General features: G+C 34.0%; 1 pseudogene; it reads right to left on the bottom strand.

Moving 5' to 3' along the window:
* Nucleotides 1-1,626: 1,626 nt before the first annotated feature.
* LOC114673670 (U6 spliceosomal RNA) lies at nt 1,627-1,719 on the bottom strand (annotated as a pseudogene).
* Nucleotides 1,720-23,911: the final 22,192 nt, after the last annotated feature.

A 23,911-nucleotide genomic window follows, 5' to 3' on the forward strand; every position in this document is an offset into this window, starting at 1 on the left:
GATTGGTCTGTTCAGTGTTTCAATTTCTTCTTAATTCAATTTTGGAAGATTGTATGTTTCTAGGAATTTATATATTTTCTCTAGACTTTCTAATTTGTGTTCATAGAGGGGTTCCTAACAGTCTCTGAGGAAATTTTTCATTTCTGTGGGATAGCTTGTAATGCCACCTTTGTTGTTTCTGATTATCCTTATTTGGATCTCTGTTTTTTTATCTTTGATAATTTAGTTAGTGCTCTTTCAATATTGTTTATTCTTTTAAAAATGGCTTTTGCTTTTGTTCATTTTTTGTACAGATTTTTGGGTTTCAATTTCATTCAGTTCTCTCTGTAGCTTAATTTTCCCCTGCTAGCTTTGGTGATAGTTTATTCTTATTTTGTGTCATATTATATCATTAGTTTGAGATTTTTCTAGTTTTTTGAGTAGGTATTTAGCACTGTGAACTTTTCTCTTGACACTGCTTTTGCTGAATTCTAGAGATTTTGATGTGTTGTGTCTCTCTTTTCATTTATTTCAAAGACTTTTTTAAAATTTCTGGATTAACGTTTTGTTTACCTTGAAGTCATTCAGAAGCAAGATGTTTGATTTCCATGTAATTTTGTCTTTTTCAGGGATATTTTTGGTACTGTTTTCTATTTTTACTCCACTGTTGTCTGAGACTATGGTTGGTATGATTTCACATTTTTTTAATTTATTGAGACTTGCTTTAAGATCAAGTAATGTGGTCAATCTTGGAGAATGCTCTGTGTATAATAGAGAATAATATACATTCTGTGGTTGACAGGTGAAGTACAATATTGATGTTTATTCTGCCCAATTTGTCAAGTGTCGAGTTTATGTACAGAATTTCTTTGCTAGGTTTCTGTCTAATACTGTCAGTCAGGTGTTGCAGTCTCTCACTCTGCTTCTATGGTTGTCTAAGTTTTTCATAGGTTTAGAAGTTCTTCTATTATGAATCTGGGTGCTCCAGTACTGGAAGTGTATATATTTAAGAAAATTAAGTCTTCTTTTTACATTGGACCTTTATCATTATGTAACACTCTTTTCTATTCTTTATTTTACTGTTGTTGGTTTAAAGTCTGTTGTATCTGATACAAAATTAGAGACTCTGCTCTTTTTTGTTTTCCATTTGTATGGTACATCTTTCTCCAACCCTTTACTTTGAGTCTATGGGTGTCATTACTTATGGAATTGGTCTTTTGAAGACAGCAGATGGATGGGTCTTATTTTTTTATCCAGCTTGCCACTGTGTGTCTTTTTTTTTTTTTTTTTTTTTTTTTGAGACAGAGTCTTGCTCTGTCACCCAGACCTGGAGTGTAGTGGCACAATCTCAGCTCACTGCAACCTCTGTCTCCCAGTCCAAGTGATTCTCCTGCTAATTTTTGTATTTTTAGTAGAGACGAGGTTTTACCTGGTTGGCCAGGCTGGTCTCGAACTCGTGATCTCAGGTGATCCACCAACCTTGGCCACCCAAAGTGCTGGAATTACAGACATGAGCCACCTTGCTTGGCCCCACTCTATGCCTTTTAAGTGGGGGCATTTAGACCATTTACATTCAGAGTTAATATTGATATGTGAGGTTTTGGTCCTATTGTGAAGATTTTAGCTACTTGCTTTGTAATTTCTGGTAAAAATATGGATCTAATTTGTGAATAATCCCCGCTCAGGGGTCATACTAATCTTCTATGTATCATTTCAATTTTATGTGCTGTCAAAACAAGCATGATTTAGCATAATTCTTAAAAGTCATAGGATTTTTGAAATGGTAAATAAGCACTGGATTCAACTTTAAGTCACCAGCTGCATTAGATTCTAATAAGAGAATCAGTCTGCTTTTTGAAGTTTTGAAGTGAGGCATTGAGTTTTCCTCTCTAACTATGAAAGTCTTAGATGGCATCTTCTTTCAATATAAGGCTGTACTGTCTACACTGAAAATCTGTTATTTAGTGTAGACACCTTCATTCATTATCTCAAATATTGTGTATAACTTGCTGCAGTTTTTATATCAGCACTTTCTATCTCATCTTGCATTTTATGTTATAGAGATGGTTTCTTCCATTAAACTTCATGAACCAACTTCTGCTAACTTCGTGTGTGTGTGTGTGTGTGTGTGTGTGTGTGTGTGTGTAGGCAGCTTTCTTATCTTTCTAGGCCTTCATAAAACTGAAAAAAAGTTAAGCCCTGGCTTTGGATGAGGCTTTGGCTTGAGGGAATGCTGTGCCTGGTTTGATCTTTTACCCAGACCCCTAAATCTTTCTCCATATCAGTGATAAGGCAATTACACTTTATCATTCATATGCCCATGTAAGTAGCAATTTTAATTACCTTCAAAACCTTTGCCATTGCATTACAACATGACTGTTTAGCACATCCTTTGCCTGTCTCAGTTTTCAACATGCCTTCCTTGCTAACATTAATCATGTTCACTTTTGATTTAAAATGTGATAACTGTGACTCCTCTCATTTAAACACTTAAAAGCTATTGTAGTTTTTTTTCATTCCAACATTATTTTAAATCATGCAATTCATTGTTTCATGTTATCCATAGTTTGTCTTGTTTTATTTCTTAAAATTGCAGACTTTTAAAATATTTGAGAATAAGATGCAACTTTTTCTTTAGTGAAAATCTCTCAATATAACCCAAAGTACTTTCTGGCTTAATAGCATATGCAAAAGTTACAGAGTACACTTTAAATTTCCCTAAAGCCCGATTAATGTATTCTTAACATATCAGGTATAAACACACCCATTTAGCATATTTTTGATAAGGAAAAACTGTTCTACATTTTTTGACATTTTCCTTGGTAGAAGGAGAAAAATGTGCCTTACTTACCATTACTTTGTTTCTGCAAGTAACAAAAGAAATTCTAGAACAGATAGAGTTACATCTTCAACAATAATAAAAATATTCAAATATTGTAAAGTATAAATATAATACTTTTTGTTTTGGTTTGTTTCATTTTGAGAGACTGGGATTTGTGAGGGAAATGTGCCACTCCCACCATCAGGTTCAGAGCCATGGGTCAGACATTTTACCTAGGTGGAAAGAAAGATCATAAAACAGAGAAATCACAAACAATTTTGGAAGGAATTGACTTTATTACCAAGACATAGTGGTGAAGCTTGAGGTTAAGAATGCTTTCAAAAGTAAGGGAAGTCATCATAAAAAGTAATTAAGAGGAAACTGGACATTATATCATTGATATAAGTTAACTATAAGACAGCTAAATTTTCAGGGAGAGGCAAGAATAAAGACATTTGAGAAGAGCCCTCTTAAAGTCACAACAAATCTCAAGCATTGACCATAAAAAGGTATTTCTACAAGGAGTCCAAAATTAATTGGATCAGTCTGTGGAGCAATTTATATCTCAGGCATATTTAAAGCAATAGAGTGATTAGCCATTGATTAGCTTTGCCTGCCAGATAAATTTGGTTGGTTTAGGAGACAGGCCAAAAGAGTACTGCCACAATTCTCACTTGAGGGTGACTGTGCGTACCCAAGCCTTTCCCTCAGATGAGCAGAATCAGTTTCATGCTGTAGGAACTAGACTTTAACAATGTAATCCAGCATGTCAGTAACAAATAAATAAGCAAACAATACATTTCAGAGCAGGAGAGATGAGTACACTGGGTTACTGCAATGTATTATCAAACATGTCCAGTATCCAACCAAAAAAACAAATGAATCATGCAAAGGAACAGGAGAGTCTGACCCATATATTGGGTGGGTTGGAAAGAACCAATAAAAGAAATTGCCTGTGAGATTGACTAGATGTCATCTTTAATAAAAAACTACAAAATAACCTCTACAAATATGTTTAAACAAGAAGCAAACCTCATTTTTCGAAATAAAAAAGATGATCACATTTCACCTAATATAGGATATGAATAAACACATAATTATTTTTTTAAAAGATCCAAATGGAAATTTTGTATTTGAAAATACAATAACTGAAACTAGAAGGATCTAACAGTAGGTATGGACTACCAGAAAACAAATGAAAAAGCTTGAAGATATGTTGATGTATATTTTAAAATCAGAACTCAAAAGAGAAAAAAAGAATGAAGAAAAATAAACATAAGAGAAATATGGGGCAACACTGACGTGCCACTGTATATATCATACTACTTCCAAAAGGAGAAAAGAGAGACAATGGAGTAAAAAACCCAAATATCTGAAGAAAACTAGAAATAGAACTTCTGAAAATTGAAGAAAAAGCATTTATTTAAACTCTAAGAATATTACCAAATTTGTATGTTAAGAACAAAGAGGTCCAGACCACAGACACATCATACTAAAAATGCCGAAAGCAATCATAAAGAGAAAATGTGAAAGTAGTAAGCAAAAAAATGACTCAAAACTGACAAGGAAATTCTAATAAGAATAACATCTGACTTTCAACTAAAGTAGTAGATGCCACCAAACGATGAGACAATGTATCTAATATGCTGACAGAAAAATATGTCAATCAAGTATTCTAAATCCATCAAAACTATCATTCAAAAATCAAAGCATAATATAAGACATTTTCAGTTAAATTAAAACTTAAGATAATTTATTGCTAGCAGAAGAAATACTAAAGGAAATTACTAGGGTGGAAGGCAATTCAAATTTACACACATGCACCAACAAAGAGAAGCAGTAAAGGTAATGAGGCAATCAAAAAAGATGACAATATTTTTGCATATTTTTATCATATGTGATTTAAAATAAATTGCATAAAAGAATATGCATAACATTTTATTTTGGTGTCAATAGCATCATATAGAATGTGGGTGAAAGCATTAAAGATGTAAATAAATATGACCAGTTGGTATGTCAAATTTACAGGAATAAGAAAAACTGAAATGGTAAACAAGAAGATTCATAACATAAACATTATTAATATATACTACTGTCTTTTCTGTAATGAAAACAAACATGTATTTAGTTAAACAGAGGTAGAACAGTTTGAATTAAAACAATATATTGTTGGGTTTGTAACATGCATATAATACATAATAATAATAATAATAATAATAATAATACCCTAAAAGGAGTGTATAAAGTCATATAAAATTAATGTTTCCACACATCACTGGAATTTAATATAAAACTAAAACAGATTGTGTTAAGAACTACATAAGTCCTAGAGCAACAACTATGTATGTGTATATGTAAATATATATAATTATATTAAATATATATATTTAATAGTTACTGTCAAATGAGTTTCCAATGTACCATTAACAATTATATTCCTGGAACCCTTAAAACAGCAATACAGTTATTTCATGTATTTTTAATGCATTACTCAGAGTTGTATATTAATTTTAGCAGTATATAGATATACACATATATACATACACACATACATATTTAGTGGTTGCTCTAGGCCATATATATATATATGTATGTATATAATAAATTCTTTTTTAGTAGGAGGGATTCTCCTACTTTGCAGAGTATATTCCTGTTGTTGTTTTATTTTTCAAATAACATTACAAAATATAATACAGAAAAACACCTCATTCTGAAGCACTAACATTTTATCCTATCTCCATATTTATGACTTCCATAAGAATTGCTCTTCCTGATTAGTGACCCAGCGAATCACATTTACTGAGGGGAAAATTATGCCTTGAATACAAATCTCATTATCTATTTTAGAACACAGGGACTGTTTTTATTCTTCATATATCTTATTTTACAAGCTTCAAAATTTATTATCAGTAAAAACCCACCAGAACAGCTAAAATTAATATACCACTCTGAATAATAGGTTGAAATATACGGAAATAGCTGGATTACTCTTTTAAGGGTTCTGGGAATATAATTGTTAAAGGTATGTTGGAAAGTCATTTTGCAGTAACTATTGAAAGCTAACATATTTATAACCTATGGCCCACAAAATCACTCCCAGAGACATATCTAAGAGAAATTCATAAACATGTGCAGAAAAGTCATGTACAGGAATGTTAACAGCAATATTTATAAGGTCTCCAACTGGAAACAATTCAAATTCCTATCAACCTTAAAATAGGAATAAAAAACAATAACAGGTTTATTCCTATAATTATTCGTTGTTCTGATATATATTTTAAAAAGTTAGATGAAACTCACACATAACATTGCCTGAGCAACACCAGACACAAAGGAACATCTCGGGGTTACTAATTTATAACAAAATAAGATAATGATATTGAGGGTAGGTAATGACTGAGATGGGAGATGTCAACAAGTACGGGGTGAACAGAAAATTAATAGGTGTGCCTGACTGCATTAGTTTTGTAAAATTTATTTTACTACACACTTAAGATATGTGTACTTTATAATGGTTATATTACACTTAAAAATAACTTTTAAAAATACAAAGTTTTATTTTTACTAGGTATACTAGTATCTTTTCATATAATTTATAATTATTCTTAATAGAGATATTGACATTTTTACTATGAGAAGTATTAAGAGAAAAGTGGTGTTCAGAGAGACAGTCTTTTATATGGAAAGATGTTTAAGGGATAGTTTAGTGACTACTAGAAAACATTGTTAAGAAATATAATCAGCACAAAGCAAGCATTCTGTTCAGCTAATTTATTACATTTGTATTATAACCATAAAAATTATGCAAATTAAGCACACAGTAAATAAAGAGCATCCTATATAATTTAGTAAACTACACAATCAGGAAAAAATAGAGAGGAATGAAAGATTTTTTTTGTTTCATCATTCTCAATACAAGTACTTGTTAAGAACCTCCTCTTTTATCGTATTATACCTATTCTAGGCGCTAGAACAACAATTTTTTTTTATTGTTTTTCCTATCTCTCAGCCCCTGGCTGTACCATATTCATATCTTACAGATTTCATCTCTATTCCTATTTTTCAGCTTTATCTTTCAGTATATCATGACGGTTATATCTATGGATAAGAAACTGTTTCATGACACCCACACTTTTGAGATGTATTTTTCTCCTCTGATGAAATCCTTTTCTTCTTTATAACTGGCCTCCTCTTCCCTATATTTCCTTGAGAGACAAGGATCTCTGCTATTTCTAAAACACCCTGCAATAAAATAAGAATTATTGCACCTACGTGCAGAACCTAATGAAATTACACACCAGGAAATCATTCTGGGCACTGACAGAGTACATTTATATCAACATCAGCATAGCTTGGTTTTCTGGCTCTACAGATCCTAGATCATCAAATGTTTGTGCACGTCCCTAAAGCTATTGACTCCTTATTTACTCCTTCTTTTATAAGTAGGCCTAGCCCTTTAAAGTAAAGGTAAAAGCAGAAGAACTTTCTGAGCTAAAGGCTATGTAGATTACTCTGAGCCCCATAGAGCAGCGGTCCCCAACCCTTCTGGCACCAGGGACCGGTTTCGTGGAAGACAATTTTTTCATGGACCTCTGGCTAGGGGGATAGTGAGAGATGATTTAAGTGCATTACATTTACTGTGCACATTATTTATATTATTATTACATTGTAATTAATTACAGGACTCACCATAATCTAGAATCAGTGGAAGGCCTGGACCTGTTCAAGCATTAGATTCTTATAAGGAGTGTGCAACCTAGATCTCTCACATTCACAGTTAACAACAGGATTTGTACTCCTTGGAGAATCTAATGCCACTGCTGATCTGACCGAAGGTGGAGCCCAGGTGGTAGTTTGAGCAATGGGGAGCCACTGCAAATACAGATGAAACTTCCCTTGCTTCTTACCCATAGATACAACCATCAAGATATCCTGAAAGATAAAGCTGAAAAATAGAAATGGAGATGTCATTACAAAATAGAATTTGGAAAAACACCTCATTCTGAAGCACACCTCTTCCTACTTTCTCCTTCAGTCTTATTCTCTCTCTCTCCCTACACCACTTTGCTGTTTTCTGACTTGCTGATCTGTAACAATTTCTTTTAAAAATTTGTCTTTAAATCTTTTCATTTTCACTAGATAAATGTAATGTCTTTCCCACCTTCATATTGCTTATATTCCTTCTGTCACAAACAATTATCTTTCAGCAACAGCAATTTTATGTCATAATCTATTCTTAAATTATACTTATTTTTAATATGAAATTTATCTTGAAACACAAAACACATGAAAAGCAAGTATGTGCTTTGAAACCAATTATGTTTTAAAAATGAGTAGTCATACTATATTCGGCCATTGAGTGGTTTACACTAACACACTCAAATGGAATAAAACTAATTCTACGTGATCTTTCAGTCAAACTAGCTACAGGATTGCAGCTCACATTAGCTTTTGATTTATGTTTGTCTATAATTGTGATTCACTGTGGATTTCATTCAGTTGGGGAAAGCCAACTGCACTGGCATTCTCAGGCACTGTTACTCTCTTCCATGAAAGTAATTTTCCATATCCCTATTATAATTAAGCACAACATTTCATGTGAATTAGAGGAAATGTTTATTTCTTTCAGGCTCACATTGAGTTGAAGGGAACCATTGTAGAAACTGCAATGTTAACTAGAGTTTTCATAAATACCGAGATGGTGAAATGGCCATGTTTTTTCTAGAAAATACTGTAGCTCAGTGTAGTGATGGGACTATATCAAGATAACCAAGCATATATGACCACAGCTACCTATTTCAACACGTGGAGAAAGATCCAAAAACTATACAACCAATTCCACAAATTTTCTTCTCTGCTCATGAATTTTGTAAAAAAAAATTACAGCAAAATCTTCTAAAAATTGTAGTTTCATAAAAAGGGATTTCAGTAACATCTTATATGATACCATTTATCTTTCTAGGGTTTTTCTTTATCTCTTTATTTTTATCAGATTCCCGCTTAGCTTATTGTCTGACCTTGATATCACAGCCAAGCCCTAAATCAAAGCATTTTATCACTCTCTATTTTTGCCAAAGAAGATCCTGAACTTTTATTATGCAAGCCGTAACTATTTCATTTGTGACTTCTTATCATTTATTTAGCCACATCATAAATAACTATAATTTTATGTTGACAAAGAAAGTTCTATTATACTTTTTTGAAGAAACATGGTAAACAAGTTGAATAAGACCACTTATTTATTATACTCCTAAACATTTGTTTAACAACTTTAACAACGTTTTTAAAACATTTTGTTAAAATAGTATTAAATAATAGGTTTTTTTTCCCAATTTTGTGAAGAAACCAATGGTAGCTTGATTAGGATAGCAATGAATCTATAAATTGCTTTGGGCAGTATAGCCATTTTCATGGTATTGATTCTTCTCATCCATGAGCATAGAATGCTGGTTTTTTTGAAAAGATCATCAAGATAGATATACCACTAGCCAGACTAATAAAGAAGAAAAGCAAGAAAAATCAAATAGACACAATAAAAAATGATAGAGGGGATATCATCACCGATCCCACAAAAATATAAACAACCATCAGAGAATACTATAAACACCTCTATGCAAATAAAGTGGAAAACCTAGAAGAAATGGATACATTCCTGGACACATACACCCTTCCCAAGACTAAACCAGGAAGAAGTCGAATCCCTGAATAAACCAGTAACAAGTTCTGAAATTGAGGCAGTAATTAGTAGTCTACCAACCAAAAACCGTCCAGAACCAGACGGATTCACAGCCGAATTCTACCACAGGTACAAACAGGAGCTGGTATCATTCCTTCTGAAATTATTCCAAGCAATAAAAAAAGAGAATACTCCCTAACTTATTTTATGAGGCTAGCATCATCCTGATACCAAAACCTGGCAGAGACACAACAAAAAAAGAAAATTTTAGGCCAATATCCCTGATGAACATCGATGTGAAAATCCTCAATAAAATACTGGAAAACCGAATCCAGCAGCATACCAAAAAGCTTATCCACCACAATCAAGCCGACTTCATCCCTGGGATGCAAGGCTTGTTCAACATATGCAAATCAATAAACGTAATCCATCACATAAACAGAACCAATGGCAAAAACCACATGATTATCTCAATAGATGCAGAAAAGGCCCTCGACAAAATTCAACAGCTCTTCATGCTAAAAACTCTCAAAAAACTAGGTATTGATGGAACATATCTCAAAATAATAGGAGCTATTTATGACAAACCCACAGCCAATATCATACTGAATGGGCAAAAGCTGGAAGTATTTCCTTTGAAAACTGACACAAGACAAGGTTTTGACCAGCTTCTGAATTCACTGATTTTTTGAAGGGTTTTTCATGTCTCTATTTCCTTCAGTTCTGCTCCGATCTTAGTTATTTCTTGTCTTCTGCAAGCTTTTGAATTTATTTGCTCTTGCTTTCCTAGTTCTTTTAAATGTGATGTTAGGGTGTCGATTTTAGATATTTCCTGCTTTCTCTTGTGTGGGCATTTAGTGCTATTAATTTCCTTGTATACACTAGTTTAAATGTGTCGCACAGATTCTGATTTGTTGTGTCTTTGTTCTCAATGGTTTCAAAGAACATCTTTGTTTCTGCCTTAATTTCATTTTTTATCCAGTAGTCATTCAGGAGCAGGTTGTTCAGTTTCCATGTGGTTGTGCGGTTTTGAATGAGTTTCTTAATGCTGAGTTCTAATTTGATTGCACTGTGGTCTGAGAGACAGTTTGTTATGATTTCTGTTCTTTTTCATTTGCTGAGGAGTGTTTTACTTCCAATTTTGTGGTCAAGCTTAGAATAAGTGCGATGTGGTGCTGAGAAGAATGTGTAGTCTGTTGATTTGGGGTGGAGAATTCTGTAGATGTCTATTAGGTCCACTTGGTCCAGAGCTGAGTTTAAGTCCTGGATATCCTTGTTAATTTTCTGTCTCATTGATCTGCATAATAATAACTGTGGGGTGTTAAAGTCTCCCACTATTATTGTGAGGGAGTCTAAGTCTCTTTGTAGATCTCTAAGAACTTGCTTTATGAATCTGGGTGCTCCTGTATTGCGTGCATTCAGGATAGTTAGCTTTTCTTGTTGCACTGATTCCTTTTCCATTATGTAATGCCCTTCTTTGTCTCTTTTGATCTTTATTGGTTTAAAGCTGTTTTATCAGAAACTAGGATTGCAATCCCTGCTTTTTCTTTCCATTTGCTTGGTAAATCTTCCTGCATCCCTTTATTTTGAGCCTATGTGTGCCTTTGCACTTGAGATAGGCCTCCTGAATACAGCACACCAATGAGTCTTGACTCTTTATCCAATTTACCAGTCTGTGTCTTTTAATTGGGGCATTTTGTCTGTTTACATTTAAGGTTAATATTATTATGTGTGAATCTGAACCTGTCATTATGATACTAGCTGGTTATTTTGCCTGTTAGTTGATGCAGTTTCTTTATAGTGTCAATGGTCATTACAATTTGGTATGTTTTTGCAGTGGCTGGTCCCGGTTTTTCCTTTTCATGTTTAGCGTTTCCTTCAGGAACCCTTGATTTCACATGATTTCCAATTTCGTAGGGTTTTCTTGCAGGTCTTTAGCCCATTAATGCTTAGTGTTCCATTACTGGAACGTTAAGCATGTGGGAGTTTTATTTGTACACTCTGAAGAAAAGAAAATTAACATGTAGGAGTTTTATTTATATCCTACTGCTCAATGTCATTGCCAAGTTCTGATTTTTCACACAAAAAAATTGCAACTGCTGGCATAAATGGGTTAATTCTTTCCATATAAAGATCAGAGTTCTCATGAATTACCACGGCATTCATAATAAACGTTTATCAAAGACAAACCAAGTAGTGGCAGAGAAAAATGAACCAATCAAATAGCAAGAATAAGCAAATATGTTCCTGTAACTTATCCTGTGGCTATCTGTAGCTATTTATCATTCATTCATGATTATAACAAGGTTCATACTATTATTTGGAAAAAGACAACGAGTACAGGTTGATCGACCTCCCAAACAAATAAAAGTTTTTTAAAAGTCTTCCCTGTGTTTACCTGCCAGCAACATGGAATCAAGAAAACAAAAATAAAACAGAATACATAAGCTACTCTAATAGGCCAGAATTTGTAGAGGTCTGCTTATTGCAAGGAAGTTGTACATATTTTCTCTTTCAAATTTATCACTATATATAAAGCCAAGCTTAACTAATTACCTAATATCTTTATATGTTCATTGATTGGAAAAACACATGTGATACTCATGGAAAAAACCAGTAAGCCCTTGCAAAGGTCATATTGTCTTCCTCTTCTTTTTTTGCGGTATATTATTTTTAAAATAGCTGCTGATGGCAATTCTTACACAAGACCATTCCTTCCTTTGTAGAATCACATAATTACAGAAATAGTTCAAAGTAGAAATTAAAGCTCATGACAATGCAAAGATATGAACATTTGGGAAAATCATAGCACAGGCAGTACTAAGAGCAGGAAGGAAAGAAAAGAGGGCACAGTGAGAATGTATGGGCCATTTTCTTTATACTACAACATCCATGTTGTAGAATATATGATCACTTATAACAATAATAAAAATGTTAATTAAGAGAATAAAGTCCAGATTTCTCTCTGAGATCATGATGAAGGCTGGTTGAGAAGAGAATCATAGAATTTTCATTATGCACATACAAATATTCTCAAAACGATTCTCATTACCCTTAACCTGCATCTCACTTTCAACCTCTGATATATTCCACTTTTTTCATAAAATCTACTAAATTTTAGAATAAATTTTTATTACATTACGAATGCTCTCTTATCTTGAATGATCGTGAGATATTATGGCAAATGTACCCAATAACCAAGAATTAGATGATTATTTGTGCCATCAATACTTCTTCGGCAAAAATCCCAGCTTCCTTCTGAAAGTACTGCAATGTTATGTAACCGAGTGTCAGGGGAGGGTAGTGTCTCTGATCATAAATTATCTTTCTGTTGGACACACACACACACACACATTCAAATAAGTATGCAAAATTGTCTTTAAATTGGGGGGTTTAATAAAGCTTCCAAGCATTGCAGGTTCCCTAAGAAAATGAATTTAAGAAAATAGTTATACTATGCTGTTTATGATAGTCACCACATCAGATGAGTTGTGCAATAGCCATGGGATCTTTAACCTTCAATGAGATACCATTTGCCTGGTGGTTGCTTTCTCATATTTATATTTATTTTTATTTTTGAGGCAGAGTCTCTCTCTGCCACCCAGGCTGGTGTGCAGTGGCATAATCTCAGCTCACTGCAACCTCCACTTCCAGGTTCAAGCAATTCTCCTACCTCAGCCCCCCAAGTAGCTGGGATTACAGGCACCCTACACCATACCCAGCTAACTTTTGTATTTTTAGTAGAGACAAGGTTTCACCATGTTGGCCAGGCTGACTTCAGGTGATCTGCCCCCCTCGGCCTCCCAAAGTGCTGGGATTACAGGCGTGAGCCACCTTGCACTGCCTGGTGGTTGCTTTTAAGAATGGTCCTCAGGAGAGCACCTTTCTGGACATTGGACATTTTGTCTTTTTTATACTCCCTCTCTCTGTTTTGAATCAGCCTCACCTAAATCCTGAAATATGGTCTATCCCACATTAAATTCCATCTTTCAGTCTTTAAATTCTATTATATTTTTGTGGTGCCAGAATTGAACTCCTTAATATTTCTCCTAGTTCCCAAGCTAAGGAAGCCTCAGAAGTTTCTGCCAACCTTGCCCAGGTTAGGACATGTTTTGATTCTTTTCTTTTCCTGACTTTGATATACTAGACTCCAGGATGTGTAGAAGAATAAGAAAACCATGATATGTGTGCAAGAACTTGTACACATTCTATCATTTTAATATATCTCACATCAGAATGATCATTCAGACAAGTGTCCACCATTATGAAGTGAAAAATTAAACACAAATAAGATTTTCATACAGCAGTTGCCATCATAATATGTACGGAAAACACATTACTAAATATAGAAATGTGAGTTAATAGCAATAAAACATTAGGTCTTTCTCAGTAACTAATTAGCTGAGCAGATATGCATTTTTCAAGTTAATAAATACATATGTGTATCTAAAAGATGCCATTAACTTCCTAAAAACTAGACATTTAACTTTTAAAATATATGATCACTCCCTTGAAGGAGTGAAAAATATATGATTAATCTAGACAATATTAAATTCAAGAAGTTGAGAGAAAGAGAGGGAGGAGGGGTGTGCACCTTGGCCAATTATAATATTCTTATTTTCCGTTCATTTTATGTTTCGTCCATCCAAAGATTTATTGTTTGGTTTATTTAGCCAAAGAAATTGGGATACCCACTTTTATGTGCTGGTGCAGTAAATCAAAAATGCCACTTATTACCTTATCTCTAAATTATACATTAAATAAATGCAAATATCACAATGACCAGGACATTTAAATTGGAATTATAGATATATTATAGCCTATTGGTACATTTTCAATGGAAGTCACACCAGGATCAAAAGAGTACCAGATAATCCTTAATTTAAAATGAGAGAGGAGAGTGGTGTGATTCAAAAGCACGAGAAGCAGTTACAGATGCAATACACATAATGGCTGAAGGTCATGACCTCTGAGCCAGTCACAGTGAATGCAAATGCTGACTCTGACATTAACTACTACATCACTTTGGGTAAGTTATTTCACTCCTCAGTGTTTCATTTTTTTCACCCGTACAATGATTATAGTAGTATCTACATATGCAGTTGTTTCAGAGGTTAAAAACACTTAGACCAATTTCTTATCCACATTGAGTCAATCAACCAATACTATCAAATTATAATATCTTGATACATTCTTCTCTACAGAAGAAATATTACCATTCCAGAAGCTATTATTGTTATTATTATTATTAATATTATTATTATTATCAATTTGAGACAGAGTTTTGCTTTCATTGCCCAGGCTCGAGTTCAGTAGTGCTATCTCAGCTCACTGCAACATCCCCCTCCCTGGTTCAAGCAATTGTCCTGCCTCAGCCTCCCAAGTATCTGGGATTACAGGCATGCACCACCACGCCAGTCTAATTTTGTATTTTTAATAGAGATGCAGTTTCCCCATGTTGGTCAGGCTGGTCTTGAACTCCTGACCTCAGGTGATCCACCTGCCTCAGCCTCCCAAAGTGCTGGGATTACAAATGTGAGTCATCATGCCCGGTCCCAGAGACCATAATTATTGACCACATGAGCCAAGAAATATTTTCCTTTAATAGTGTCAGAAGTCTATTGCTAACACAGGGCTTAATAGCTTCATTTTGCTGTGCTTCACTCACTGCCACCTCATTCACTTTGCAATCTTTTCTCAGAGAAGAAAATATCAGGTTGGGTTAAGCAAGTTGTCAACCCACTTTGGTTCTACCTTTCAGAGATTTTCCCTGGGGATTGTAATGATGTTTTGGGTATTCCCAAAATTATCAGTTTTAGGTTTATATTTAACAATTACATTTCCTCTCAAGTAATACAATTAATGTCTATTAAAGTTGAACTTATCATTTAGTGGGAAATACCTATTCTTATTGAAAGTTATTGAGTTATTTTTTGTTTTCTAGAATTAACTAGATTAAAAATAAGTAAACCTGAGTAATTTTAGTGTTAAAATTTTAATTTTTCATCTACACTGGTGGCAAAATGTTATATTGATATATATTGATATATATTGACATATATTGATATATTGACTCATAATACTCCCAGGATGGAACTATGAAATTTATTACTCCATAATGGCCTGAGACTGTATACAAATGCTCATTGTCCATTAATAACTGTTACCAGAACTCCTCACTTTGTATTGGCAGAATCATGTGGACTATGTCAATTATCAATGATTTTACTTATGCAAATATGTCCATAGATTCATGGGAGAAATGTATTATTGATTTAATCCAATACTATGATCTCAAAAATATTAGTATTTTATCTTAGTTGATAGCTTCTGCAAACGCATTCTCATTTTTTATTTGAATGACTTTTTCTCTCGGTTTTACTTGGTAATATATTTGAACAATACAATAAGATGTAGTTCTTGATTTTTTTCCTACCATAATATGGAAAGCCAGAGAAGTGAAATATGAAGTAATCTAAGCCTGCAAATAAATCCTCAAATGACAAGTAGAATTGAAATGCTCTATGTTGATTCAGCAGCCTCTTGAATTATCTCTCTAGTGGAGCCCACAAGGCACTGAGTTTCTACCACATTGGGCATGTATCATCTAATCTAACTCTCATAAAACTCTCGGAGACAGTGATTTTCAGATAAGCAAAAGATTTAACCAGAAAAAGACGGCATAACCACATTCTATTTTCTCTTATAATTCTAATAATGGTAGAACTTTGTTTCAAATAATGTTTCACAATCACGTACATCTTAATTTGTTTACTCAAGTTGATGTCATTCAGAAATACTGTTAGTGTGCTTTGCAAATTTATTTTCTTGAAGGGCTATATTATTTTATAAGAATCTCTAAATAACAGTCTTACTCCTATTTCTGAGAAAAATTTAAGGTAGTGTGTTTGCTGAATGATAATATTAACATTCCTAAATTTTCCCAAAGAAAGTCATAGTAAAAAAAATTCCCAAATCATTTCTAAGATAATATTAACACTTCAGCAGTTAGACTAAATAAGATGAAAGAATAAGGCCATTGATATAAACAAGTATGTGTTCTATTGTGAGATATACTAAGGAGGTCCTACGTTGACTTACTTATTTTTAAAATGAATAATAAAACGGTATCTCCAAGATTTCTTTCAGGTTTACATTTTAGAATTTTGATTTTATTAGCTTCTAGGTATTACTTTTCTATAACTATGCTATTTAATATTGTGCCCTCAGCTCTGAAAATGGAAGATGAATCGTTATGAAACAGAACAATTTATAATCTAGTTGTCATGAGTTATAGTCAAGAAAACAAAACATGGTTTCAACAAGTCACAAGAAGTACGTTTATCTCTTTTATTTACCATTCATCCTGGCTTGTTAGAAACAGTTTGGAAATTAAGGAATGTAAATAGTGTATTTTGAGTATATTTAGTTAAAGCAGATTTTTTTTTAAAAATTTCATGGAGGACAAAGATATTGCAAATTCCCAGACAGACATCAGAATTGACCAAGTTACTGTGTAATCTCCCAATGATGGGAAATCAGAGCAGATTTTTCCACCTCTCTATAAAGCCATTTGATCCTCATACTAATGCTACATAGGCACATAATTTTGTCTCTTATGCAAATTTGCCAGTAATCTATATTAAATCTTCAGGTTTTTCTTTTCCAGTCATTTCAAGATGTAGGTATTTGAGAATGCCACAAATAGTAAGCTGGAGGGTTCCATAAATGAAAGGTAATTTTTCCTGATACAATTTATCTTTGAAGTGATGTATGCACAAGCTGATTTATTCTTTGAATTCTTAGCTGTGGTTTCTAGGTTAGAGATTTTAAGATATGTATATAATAGAGAATTTCCAGAAAAGACACCATTTAAAAAAATACAGAGTATAAATGAATGTAATAAAATATATAAAAATGTAATCAGTGTTTTGCTTGGTAAATTTTCAAATAAGTTAATTATTTACATATTTATATATACTGTGTAGTGTTACTTTAATGTATTCCCCATGAAGGAGATGCCTGCAATGGGAATAGTGACAGACTGAAGTGACCCAACATGTGAGGAATGCAGATATGTAAGCTACTGTGTTATAATAGGAAAGATTTTATCTCTCTTCAAGATTTGAGAGACAGAAGATCAGAAATGTATATGAAAACATAGTAATGTATTTTAGATGGGAATTGAGAGAAAAATAAATAAAACATTTGCTTAAATAGTAAATTATCATGATATAGGCATATCATCACCCATGAGGAATAGTTTAGTATTTCTGGATTTATTTGTGGGATACATAAATAAGTGTGTGCAAGTTTTTCTATTTTGGAAAGTGGGGGGAAATTGCATTTAAGATTATCAGGTCCCCTTTTAGTCATTTTTCTCATATTTCATTTTCCATTTACTTTGTGATTTTTGGCAACGCAAAAAAAGCAGTCACTGCAGGTGGGAAGAAGAGTTTAAACTCTCACCCTAGGTCTTACAAGCTATGTAATCTTGTAGAATTTACTTCAAGTCGCTGAGCCAAGGATTCCTCACCTTTTCCAATAAGCTAAATATAATATATTGGTATATTGTGTAACAGCTGTGATAAATTTATATACACAAATATACAAACACACACATACAATACACAGACAGCACAATGGCAGTAATAGATGCTCATGAAATTTAGGTGTGTATACTCCAAAGTACAGTTCCAATATGTGTGTATTTACCATATCTTGGTTCTCAGAGGCTTTTAGACTTTCAAAAATTGTTTCAAAATAGACGATATATAACAGCATTTATATTTCATGAAAAATATATCTATGGATTAAAAGCGAAACACAACTATACATTTTAATTGCCATTACCAGAAGTCTGTTTCAGTGTCTCCATTTAATTTTAATTTAAGGAATTTACCTGACAGATGACTTTTGAAACACAGTGTGTTGATCTGATTAAATTCTGCTTACATTAGATTAAACTTGACTGGCACTGGCATTAGCCATTTTCACTCTCCCATTGACAGAATTGTTCCCAGGGTGACACCTGTGTCCCCTACTCTATTTCTAGTCCAGAGATCTAAGAGAAATATAGAAATATATTGCTACCTTGAAAATATTCTTCGATTATTTTGTTGTTCTTATTAAAAGCTCTGGTTTTATGGAAAGGTAGAACATAATTTCAAATTTTATATATTTTTTATAGAATAACTTAATATTATAGCTAATTATAAAGGAGTTTAAATTTCCATTTATACAGTGATTAATTAGAACACTGGACACAATATGTATATTGTACATTTTCTTTGAAAATGACTTTTTGACCTAAATAATTATCCATAATTATCTATATAAAATAATTATCTATATAGGTAATTCTATACAGAGATTAATCTATATAAACAATTTAATATTTCTGAACTATATATTCATAATTATCTCTACAAAGTAATTATATAGCTATTTCTATATAACTATATATAGGTATCTATATATTCTACATAGATAATCATCCATAATTTATTTAAATTTCCTGAAATAATGATTATTTTAAATTTTAGATGTATAGGAATCCAAATGTATTTTTATTACTTTATAGTTTAAAGGAAGCATTTTCAAAATAAAAAAATTAATACTTCACTAATCTTCATTTTTTCACTTGAATTAATTTTCATGACTAATCTGTTGGATTAAAGTTTTGTAGAAAAACACCTATATAATTGTACTTGAGATACATATTTTTTTAATTATACTTTAAGTTCTAGGGTACATGTGCACAACGTGCAGGTATGTTACATAAGTATACATGTGCCACGTTGGTGTGCTGCACCCATTAGTCATTTACATTAGGCATATTTCCTAATGCTATCTCTCCCCCGTTCCCCCACCCACAATAGGCCCTGGTGTGTGATGTTCCCCTTCCTGTGTCCAAGTATTCTCAATGTTCAGTTCCTACCTATGAGTGAGAACATGTGGTGTTTGGTTTTTTGTCCTTGCGATAGTTTGCTCAGAATGATGGTTTCCAGCTTCATCCATGTCCCTACAAAGGACATCAACTCATCCTTTTGTATGGCTGCATAGTATTCCATGGTGTATATGTGCCAATTTTTCTTAATCTAGTCTATCATTGGTGGGACATTTGGGTTAATTCCAAGTCACTGCTATTGTGAATAGTGCCGCAATAAACATGCGTGTGCATCTGTCTTTATAGCAGCATGATTTATAATTCTTTGGGTGTATACCCAGTAATGGGATGGCTAGGTCAGATGGTATTTCTAGTTCTAGATCCCTGAGGAATCCTCACACCGTCTTCCACAATGGTTGAACGAGTTTACATTCCCACCAAGAGTGTAAAAGTGTTCCCATTTCTCCACATCCTCTCCAGCACCTGTTGTTTCCTGACTTTTTAATAATCACCATTTTAACTGGTGTGAGATGGTATCTCATTGTGGTTTTGATTTGCATTTCTGTGATGGCTAGTGATGATGAGCATTTTTTCATGTGTCTGTTGGCTGCATAAATGTCTTCTTTTGAGAACTCTCTGTTCATATCCTTTGCCCACTTTTGGATGGGGTTGTTTGTTTTTTTCTTGTAAATTTGTTTGAGTTCTTTGTAGATTCTGGATATTAGCCCTTTGTCAGATGAGTAGATTGCAAAAATTTTCCCCATTCTGTAGTTTGCCTGTTCACTCTGATGGTAGTTTCTCTTGCTGTACAGAAGCTCTTTAGTTTAATTAGATCCGATTTGTGAATTTTGGCTTTTGTTGCCACTGCTTTTGGGTGTTTATATGAAGTCCTTGCCCATGCCTATGTCCTGAAGGGTATTGCCTAGGTTTCCTTCTAGGGTTTTTATGATTTTAGGTCTAACATTTAAGTGCTTAATCCATCTTGAATTAATTTTTGTATAAGGTGTAAGGAAGGGATCCACTTTCAGCTTTCTACTTACAGCTAACCAGTTTTCCCAGAACCATTTATTAAATAGGGTATCCTTTCCCCAATTCTTATTTTTGTCAGATTTGTCAAAGATCAGATGGTTGTAGATGTGCGGTATTATTTCTGAGGGCTCTGTTCTGTTCCATTGCTCTATATCTCTGTTTTGGTACCAGTACTATGCTGTTTTGGTTACTGTAGCCTTGTAGTATAGTTTGAATTCAGGTAGCGTGATGCCTGCAGCTTTGTTCTTTTGGCTTAGGATTGTCTTGGCAATGTGGGCTCTGTTTTGGTTCCATAAGAACTTTAAAGTAGTTTTTTCCAATTCTGTGAAGAAATTCATTGGTAGCTTAATGGGGATGGCACTGAATCTATAAATTACCTTGGGCAGTATGGCCATTTTCATGATATTGATTCTTCCTATCCATGAGCATGATATGTTCTTCCATTTGTTTGTGTCCTCTTTTATTTCACTGAGCAGTGGTTTGTAGTTCTCCTTGAAGAGGTCCTTTATATCCCTTGTAAGTTGGATTCCTAGGTATTTTATTCTCTTTGAAGCAATTGTGAATGGAAGTTCAGTCATGATTTGGCTCTCTGTTTGTCTGTTATTGGTTTATAAGCATGCTTGTGATTTTTGCACATTGATTTTGTTGATTGATTCACCTTAAGCTGAAGTTGCTTATCAGCTTAAGGTGATTTTCGGCTGAGACAGTGGGGTTTTCTAAATATACAATCATGTCATCTGCAAACAGGGACAATTTGACTTCCTCTTTTCCTAATAGAATACCCTTTATTTCTTTCTCTTCCCTGATTGCCCTGGCCAGTAATTCCAACACTATGTTGAATAGGGGGGTAAGAGAGGGCATCCCTGTCTTGTGCCAGTTTTCAAAGGGAATGCTTCCAGCTTTTCCCATTCTGTATATTGGCTGTGGGTTTGTCATAAATAGCTCTTATTATTTTGAGATACGTCCCATCAATACCGAATTTATTGAGTGTTTTTAGCATGAACAGCTGTGGAATTTTGTCAAAGGCCTTTTCTGCATCTATCGAGATAATCATGTGGTTTTTGTCTTTGGTTCTGTTTATATGCTGGATTATGTTTATTGATTTGCATATGTTGAACCAGCCTTGCATCCCAGGGATGAAGCCCACTTCCTCATAGTGGATAAGCTTTTTGGTGTGCTGCTGGATTCAGTTTCTCAGTATTTTATTGAGGATTTCTGCATCGATGTTCATCAGGGATATTGGCCTAAAATTCTCTTTTTTGTTGTTGTGTCTCTGCCAGGCTGTGGTATCAGGATAACGTTGGCCTCATAAAATGAGTTAGGGAGGATTCCCTCTTTTTCTATTGATTGGAATAATTTCAGAAGGAATGGTAACAGCTCCTCCTTGTACCTCTAGTAGAATTTGGTTGTGAATCCGTCTCTTCCTGGACTTTTTTTGCTTGGTAGGCTATTAAGTATTATCTCAATTTCAGAGACTGTTATTGGTCTATTCAGGGATTCAAATTCTTCCTGGTTTAGTCGTGCGAAGGTGTATGTGTCCAGGAATTTAACCATTTCTTCTAGATTTTCCAGTTTATTTGTACAGAGGTGTTTATAGTATTCTCTGATGGTAGTTTGTATTTCTGTGGGTTTGGTGGTGATATCCCCTTTATCATTTGTTATTGCATCTATTTGATTCTTCTCTCTTATCTTCTTTATTAGTCTTGCTAGCGGTCTATCAATTTTGTTGATCTTTTCTAAAAACCAGCTCCTGAATTCATTGATTTTTTGAAGGGTGTTTTGTGTCTCTATCTCATTCAGTTCTGCTCTGATCTTAGTTATTTCTTGCCTTCTGCTAGCTTTCGAATGTGTTTGCTCTTGCTTCTCTAGTTCTTTTAATTGTGATGTTAGTGTGTCAATTTTAGATCTTTCCTGCTTTCTCTTGTGGGCATTTAGTGCTATAAATTTCCCTCTACACACTGCTTTAAATGTGTCTTTGTTCTGATTGGTTTCAAAGAACATTGTTATTTCTGCTTTCATTTCATTATGTACCCAGTAGTCATTCAGGAGCAGATTGTTTAGTTTCCATGTAGTTGAGCGGTTTTGAGTGAGTTTCTTAATCCTGAGTTCTAGTTTGACTGCACTGTCGTCTGAAAGTTTGTTATAATTTCTGTTCTTTTACATTTGCTGAGGAGTGTTTTACTTCCAACTATGTGGTCAATTTTTGAATAAGTGCCATGTGGTGCTGAGAAGAATGTATATTCTGTTGATTTGGGGTGGAGAGTTCTGTAGATGTCTATTAGGTCCACTTGGTGCAGAGCCGAGTTCAATCCCTGGATATCCTTGTTAACCTTCTGTCTCATTTATCTGTCTTATGTTGACAGTAGGGTGTTAAAGTCTCCCATTGTTACTGTGTGGGAGTCTAAGTCTCTTTATAAGTCTCTTAAGGACTGGCTTTATGAATCTGGGTGCTCCTGTATTGGGTGCATATATATTTAGGATAGTTAGCTCTTCTCGTTGAACTGATGCCTTTACCATTATGTAATGGCCTTCTTTGTCTCTTTTGACATTTGCTGGTTTAAAGTCTGTTTTATCAGAGACTAGGATTGCAACCCCTGCCTTTTTGTTTTCCATTTGCTTGGCAGATCTTCCTACATCCCTTTATTTTGAGTCTACGTGTGTCTCTGCACGTGAGATGGGTCTCCTGAATACAGCAAACTGATGGGTCTTGACTCTTTATCCAATTTGCTATTCCGTGTCTTTTAATTGGAGCATTTAGCCCATTTTCATTTAAGGTTAATATTGTTATGTGTGAATTTGATCCTGTCATTATGATGCTAGCTGGTTATTTTGCTTGTTAGCTGATGCAGTTTCTTCCTAGCATTGATGGTCTTTACATTTTGGCATGTTTTTGCAGTGACTGGTACCAGTTGTTCCTTTCCATATTTAGTGCTTCCTTCAGGAGCTCTTGTAAGGCAGGCCTGGTGGTGACAAAATCTCTCAGCATTTGCTTGTCTGTAAAGGATTTTATTTCTCCTTCACTTATGAAACTTAGTTTGGCTGGATATGAACTCTGGGTTGAAAATTCTTTTCTTTAAGAATGTTGAATATTGGCCCCCATTCTCTTCTGGCTTGTAGAGTTTCTGCTGAGAGATCCCCTGTTAGTCTGATGGGCTTCCCATTGTTGGTAACCCAACCTTTCTCTCTGGCTGCCCTTAACATTTTTTCCTTCATTTCAACTTTGGTGAATCTGACAATTATGTGTCTTGGGGTTGCTCTTCTCAAGGAGTATCTTTGTGGCATTCTCTGTATTTCCTGAAGTTGAATGTTGGCCTGCCTTGCTAGGTTGGGGAAGTTCTCCTGGATTATATCCTGCAGAGTTTTCCAATTTGGTTCCATTCTCTCCGTCACTTTCAGGTCCACCAATCAGATGTAGATTTGGTCTTTTCACATAGTCCCATATGTCTTGGAGGTTCTGTTCATTTCTTTCTCTTTTTCTCTAAACTTCTCTTCTCACTTCATTTCATTCATTTGATCT

This window comes from Macaca mulatta, chromosome 17, assembly GCF_049350105.2.
Source record: "Macaca mulatta isolate MMU2019108-1 chromosome 17, T2T-MMU8v2.0, whole genome shotgun sequence".
Lineage (NCBI taxonomy): Eukaryota > Metazoa > Chordata > Mammalia > Primates > Cercopithecidae > Macaca > Macaca mulatta.